Below are 6,000 nucleotides of genomic sequence, written 5' to 3'. Positions count from 1 at the left end.
GGATGCCATTCCTTGAGGAATGGAACATGAAACGTAAGTACATGCTTTTTGATAATAACTTACTACCCTGTTTCTTCTTCTCTTTCTCAACTTCATCTTTTTTCTCGATCTCACTCATTTCCGATGGTGCAGTCGTGGCTTGGTTTCTTGGCACGGTCCCATACCTCGAAGGTTGGGTCCGAAAACTGGCCTCTACTTCCTTATATGCGGAGCGCTGCTAGCGTGACCTGGCTAAGGGTCGATGGGAGGCTAAAAACCATGATGAGTCCTTTTGTTTGTTTACTTGTGTTTCTCAGTGAAATACTTACTTTGTTTTATATGTAGGTCTCGGAGATATCCTTGCTATGTGGCCACCTCCTGTTGGCGAAGAAGAGATCCCTAAGCCTTCCAAAGAAAAGAAGAGGAAGAGGGGGTCGCTTGCAAATACCCCGAAGTCCAAAAAAGTGCAACTCGGAATCCTAAGGCCGACATTGTGGCCTTATCTCTAGAAATGGCCCAACGCATTCGGGACCAAGAAGAAAAAGAAGATGACGACTGCCTGTTGGTCGTTCGTAAAAGAGGAAGCACCGACGCTTCGAAGTCTGTCGAACCAATGGCGGCTAATGTGGTTCAATCTAGAACTAAAGAAATCTCCGAGGGGAGTTCGGGAAAGTCCCCGAGCCATCACGCAGCAAAAGGGAACCTCGTCTTGGAGGTCATTTGGAGGGTGAGACTAAGGGGCCCCATCCCGAGGCCCTTTGAATAGAAGAGAACGCCTCGAGTAGATCCCTTGGGGTAATCAATGTGGATGACTCGTCGCCTGGTCCTGAATTCTCCGAGGGGCAATTTCGAGATGCTCAGAACATAAGAACTCCTAATGTGGGGACGAGCCACGAATGGCATGACATATTTCTAGAATGCCTTGCAGGGATCAAAGATGGCCCCGACCTAGATGCTTCTTTTATTTTTGACGAGGCTTGGCGGCTCTTCAAACAAGTAAGTTTCTGTCCTTTAGGATTACGCTTGCACTTTTATCCTTGGTGTTCTGAGTCTAACCTCTCCCCTTTTGTGAAGGCCGCTGTGCTCCATAAAGAAGCATTCTCCAAGTCTTGAGCTGAGCTTGCTTGATGTGAGGCCGAGCTTAAGAAAATCTCAGAAGAGAGGGATTGCCTTAAAACCCTCTATGTCAAAAAGAGGAGGAGATCATCGACCTTCGAGCTGAACTGGAAAAGGCTCGTCAAGAACTAACTAAGCTTACCGAAAAGGTAACATACCCTCTGAAGTTTTGTTATGGACTTGTCTGATCGGTTTACTAACACTTTTACTTTGCAGTATCAACAAAAGGGCGAGCTGGTGGAGTAGCTCCAAGAGGAGATCAAGATGAATGAGGCCGAGACCTTGGGGTGGAGGCAAGGTATGGACAGTCTTGCCTCAGAGAAAGATACTCTTCCGAAGCAGCTGGCTTCAATTGAACGCCAACTTCAAAGTGTGAAAGAGGAGAACTTGGCTCGAGGTCGCAAAATGGAGGAGCTTAAAGCTAAATCCGTTGCTCAGCTTGCCAAGTCCGAATTCGATGTTGAGGCGTTTATATCTCTGTACCACGCTGACGCTGAAGTAGCTAACACCCGGGCAAAGGAGATTTCAACTGCGGCCTAAGTTAAGTTATCATGTGCACTTGGCCACTCTAGGCGACAGTCTCGGAGGGAAACCATTGAAGAGGTACATGCTCGTGGCTTCGACCTCTCTGCCGCTATTGAAAGGGCAAAGACTATGGAAGAAGAGGCTGTTGCTTTGCTTTCTGATGAGGATGGTTCAGCTAGTGGCTCCGATAGCGGGGGAGACGAAGATGAAGTCCCCGGGGAGGAGAATCCAGGAGATGCGGCTCCTGAAGATGCAGCTGTCAAAGATATGGCCCCGGAGTAGCTTTAGGTTTCTTTACTTTGTTTTTGCGTTTTTTGTGCAAGGATCCGTCGTGGGTTTTGTAAATATCTTCTGCAAACATTTCTTGGAAATACAAAAGAAACTCTTTATTTCAACTTTGACTTGTGTTGAATTTTATTTTGTCCTTATTTGTGGAAAATTCGAGTGTACAATTCGAATGATCGGTCAGAGTATTGGTTTGGACTCAGAACATATTAAACCCTTAGGTTTTTTATTGATTAACATAATACTTTCTCGAGCTAAGCTTAAATCAATTTAGTGAGCTCGGAATAATGGGACTCTTGAGTCCGAGGTCTCGAACTCTATATATTTTGGCCCTTAAGCTCTTATATACCGGCCCTTAGGCTCTTTAGGTTGGCCCTTAGGCTCTTATATGTCGGCCCTTAGGCTCTTTAAGTTGGGTCGATTCGTTCTGTAAAGTGGCTATAATTTTTCCCTCCTTTCGGCTAAAAGACTTGGTGAAATTTTTTGTATGCCTTAGCATGTGTTTTTTGTACCCGTTGTGTTTTTCTAGGGTTCGACATATCGGAACTTATTAGTAACTTATTTGTGTAATGATAATCGAATACCTCTTGAGGTTTTCTCAAAGGATGATGTTTATCGAAGCCTTTAAATCATTCTAGGGCTGATTTTATCGAAGCCCCTTTGTTATTTGCTTTTGTCGAGGGTAGCCTGATTTAACCAGGTTTTTAAAGTGTTTGAAGGCCTGTAATTTATGGCGTAAGTCGGACATCTCCGAGCCGCATTATTTCAGCCGTAGCCTTGATATGACCATAGTCTTTGATATGGCTGTAGCCTTCGGGTTTGTCTCTTGGACTTGTATCCCGGTAACCTTTTGAACTTGTTCGAAAGGTTAGTCCCCGAGTATGATAGCCTTGGCCTTTATATTGAGGGGATGCCTCTTTGAGGTCTTATGAGTTCAAGTTTTTGATGACTCGAGCGCATTGACTGTCGATGACAGTCCCCGAGTATTCGGGGTGTATTTGCGTTCTGGCTCTTGAGCCGTTTCCCGTAGGATTATAAGTGTAGAGCTCGTATAATAGTAAACGTTTTTGAGAGACAAAGTGTTTTTGATATAAATAGAATGCTTCTTCAGACAATTGATACATGTGTACATGTTTTGCCGTCGGGGCTCGACTATTCTATATGGACACGGTTCATCTGACCATTTGGACCATTACAAAGTTCTCCTATCGAGGACCTCTTAGGCATGAAGTGTTTTCCTTAAAAATATAACCTCCGAGGGTGATTCCTCCCAGTATTTGAGGTTGATTGAAAAGAAGCCTTGGATACTGTTGAGTTTTCCTTAGGTAGCACATAGTTGTTGCCTCGTTAAAAACCTCGCCGGTAAAATCCATTTGGGACAAAATCCGATCTAAGGGAAAAAGAGTACAACACATGCTTTAAAACCTAAGGCCTTCGTGTAAAAAGATGCCTTCGATAGCTTCGATCGAAAATCTACAATAGGTTAGTTTTAAATTCAAATGTACAAAAAGAGAAAGTCATACCTTAGCAATAGTATCGTTTGAGTAACGATACGTTCCAATTGTTTGGCAGTTGTTCACCTTCCATTGTGCTAAGTTTGTAAGATCCTTTACCGACTACTCCGAGGACTCGGTACGGTCCTTCCCAATTTGGGCCTAATTTTCCTTCATTCGGGTCTCGAGTATTGAGGGTGACATTTTGTAGAACTAAGTCCCTGACTCCGAAGTGTCGAAGGTTGGTCCTTCGATTGTAGTATCTTTCGATCCTTTGCTTTTGTGCGGCCATTCGAACAAGCGTTGTTTCTCGCTTTTCATCTAATAACTCGAGGCTAGCATTCATAGCCTCATGATTTGACTCCTCCGATACATGTTGAAACCTGGTGCTGGGTTCTCCGACCTCGATAGGGATAAGGTCCTTGGAGCCATAAACTAAAGAGAAAGGAGTAGCCCCTGTGCTCGACTTTGATGTTGTTCGGTATGCCCAAAGGACCTCGGGTAGAACTTCTCTCCATTTTCCCTTCGCATCGTCCAACCTCCTTTTTAGGTTTTGAATTATAGTTTTGTTTGTGGACTCAGCCTGTCCGTTTCCAATTGGATGGTATCGTGTCGATAAAACCCTCTTTATTTTGTGTGCTTTGAGGAAACACGTCACCTTGCTGCCGATGAATTGTTTTCCATTGTCACATAAAATCTCTGCAGGTATCCCCAACCGGCATACGATGTGGTCCCAGATGAAGTCAATAACTTCTTTTTCTCTGACTTTTTTGAAGGCTTGTGCTTCCACCCATTTGGAAAAATAATCAGTCATAAACAAATTAAATTTAGCTTTACCTGGAGCTGAAGGTAGAGGGCCGACTATGTCCATTAACCATTTTATAAAAGGCCACGGTGATAAGACCAAATGGAGTTGTTCTCTGGGCTGATGGATCATCGGTGCAAATCGTTGACACTTATCACATTTTTTGATAAATTCCTTAGTAATTTTTTCCATGCTATCCCAGTAATACCCTGCTCTAATAATTTTACGAACCAAAGACTCGGCGCCAGAGTGATTTCCACAAGTACCTTCGTGGATTTCTTGTAGAACATAATCGGTATCCCTCGGCCCTAAACATACCGCTAATGGCCCATCGAACGTTTTTTTGTATAGCGTTCCAACCCCATCTAGTGTGAACCTAGAAACCTTGGTTCGTAGAGCCCTCGATTCTTTGTGACCCGATGGTAGCTTTCTATTTTTCAAATAATCGATATACTTATTGCTCCAATCCCAGGTCAAGCTCGTGGAATTTATTTCGATATGACCCTCCTCGACCATGGATCTCGATAACTGAACGACAGTCCCCGGGATAATATCGTCTTCTTCGATCGATGATCCCAAATTGCAAGTGCATCGACCTCACTATTTTGCTCTCGAGGCATATGATCCAGGGTCCATTCTTTGAAGTGGTGCAACGTCACCTGTAGTTTATCTAAGTACCTCTGCATTCTATCTTCTCGAACCTTGAAACTCTTGTTTACTTGGTTTACCACCAATAGGGAGTCACATTTGGCCTCGATGACTTCTGCCCCCAAGCTCTTAGCTAGCTCGTGACCTGCAATCATGGCCTCGGACTCGGCCTCATTGTTAGTCAATCTTGAAGTTTTGATAGATTGTCTAATAATGCTACCCGCTGGTGGCTTTAGAACAATGCTGAGTCCGAACCCTTTCACATTCGAGGCACCATCCATGAAAAGGGTCCATACCCCCGATGATGTACCCGATCCCAACATAAGTTCTTTTTCTACTTCGGGTACGATGGTCAGTGTAAAATCGGCCATGAATCCATCCAAGATTTGGGACTTGATAGCTATTCGAGGTTGATATTCGATATCGTACCCGCTTAGTTCGACTTCCCACTTGGCCAATCGACCCGACAATTCGGGCTTATGCAAGATATTTCGGAGAGGATAAGTGGTTAATACACATATGGGATGACATTGAAAATATGGTGTTAATTTTCTAGATGCTCTGATTAATGCAAACACCAATTTTTCTAAGTGAGGGTATCTAGTTTCAGCATCTCCCAGAGTTCGACTTACATAATAAACAGGGAATTGTGTACCTTGCTCTTCTCGAACTAGTACTCCATTTATCGCTATCTCGGACACTACCAAATATAGGTAAAGCTTTTCATCTACCTTCGGGGTGTGAAGCAAATTTGGGCTTAGGTATCGCTTTAATTCTTCTAAGGCTTGCTGGCATTCCGGGTTCCATGCGAAGTCCTTTTTCTTTTTGAGCAAGGAAAAGAACCTATGACTTTGAGACTTTGATCCGATGACCTCGAAATAAATCGACCCAAGGTGGATATTCGTCATGTTAGCCTTTGCACGGCTTTCACACTATCCACGATGGTGATATCTTCGATGGCCTTGATTTTCTTGGGGTTGATCTCGATTCCTCGATTAGATACTATGAAACCGAGAAACTTACCCAAGCCAAATCCGAAGGCACATTTTTCTAGGTTAAGCTTCATATTGTACTTCCTCAAGATTTTGAATGTTTCCTACAAATAAGTCAAATGGTCCTCTGCGCGCAGGGACTTAACTAACATATCGT

This window comes from Nicotiana sylvestris, chromosome 8 (genome assembly GCF_000393655.2).
Source record: "Nicotiana sylvestris chromosome 8, ASM39365v2, whole genome shotgun sequence".
In the NCBI taxonomy this organism is placed as follows: domain Eukaryota; kingdom Viridiplantae; phylum Streptophyta; class Magnoliopsida; order Solanales; family Solanaceae; genus Nicotiana; species Nicotiana sylvestris.
The sequence above is the reverse complement of the archived record's forward strand: the minus strand, read 5'-3'. Positions refer to the sequence as shown.